This window comes from Drosophila albomicans, chromosome 3, assembly GCF_009650485.2.
Source record: "Drosophila albomicans strain 15112-1751.03 chromosome 3, ASM965048v2, whole genome shotgun sequence".
Classification (NCBI taxonomy): Eukaryota; Metazoa; Arthropoda; class Insecta; order Diptera; family Drosophilidae; genus Drosophila; species Drosophila albomicans.
The window spans coordinates 30,032,503-30,033,418 of NC_047629.2; the positions used below are offsets into that span (position 1 = coordinate 30,032,503).

Below are 916 nucleotides of genomic sequence, written 5' to 3' on the forward strand. Positions count from 1 at the left end.
CGGAGACTGCAAGAATTTTCTGTAGATCGTTAGATGAATCGTCTTGTAGAATGCTTCTTGCATTGAGTCTGGTGTACGCGCCCTCTTAGCGCAACGCGTAATTTCCCTAACGCCTACTTTTCTCGAACATGTGCAAGAATTTTCTGCAGATCGTTAGATGACTCGTCTTGTAGAATGCTTCTTGCATTGAGTCTGGTGTACGCGCCCTCTTAGCGCAACGCGTAATTTCCCTAACGCCTACTTTTCTCGAACATGTGCAATTTTGTGTATCATTTGTCATTTGTTTTGTGAGTGTTGTACAAGAAAGTTGATTTTTCCTGCGCGTCTTTTATAAAACAATAAGAGGTAAGTTGTTAATATTATTAAACTACTATTCTAATCTGATTTAAATTAAAAAATATATTTATATTTGTATTTATATTTACAGTTTTGAGGACCACGAAAGAGCTACGTTGGATGATAAAAATAGAAACTACAAGGCATTGTTCAGGGCGAAGAATATAGAAAACGGCGAAATAAATTAGTTTTTTCTTTTAGCTATTAGTTTATTTAGTTATAAGTAAAACTGTTTAGATAATATATAATTTTAAGTACTCATTGTTTTAGTTTAAATACATTTAATTTGAAGTACAATAAACATTTTATTTACTGCATATATTTTTGAGCGTATTTTTATTTTGCATATTCCGAACTACGCACTAGAATCTAAGCACAGATTTTCGGCAAGAGCTGCACCGCATATTTTCTACAAGAAACGTCGAGTACAAATTCTGCCAGCGCAGCCGAGGGAAATTTAAATTTCCCTTTGGCAAGAATTTATACTCGACGAGTCTTGTAGATAATCAGTTCCGCATATACGGCAAAACGAAGTGAGTGAGTCTTTTCGCATCTTGTGTCTACACATGACGGGACTGGA

The 916-nt window shown here is 35.2% G+C and overlaps 1 long non-coding RNA gene across 1 annotated transcript; it reads left to right on the plus strand.

Annotated features, from left to right (window-relative positions):
* The first annotated feature begins 313 nt into the window (after positions 1 to 313).
* LOC127565522 (uncharacterized) lies at positions 314 to 657 on the plus strand. The gene is made up of 2 exons (XR_007954844.1): positions 314 to 345; positions 428 to 657. It is a non-coding gene; the product is annotated as an uncharacterized LOC127565522 (long non-coding RNA).
* The last annotated feature ends 259 nt before the right edge of the window (positions 658 to 916 follow it).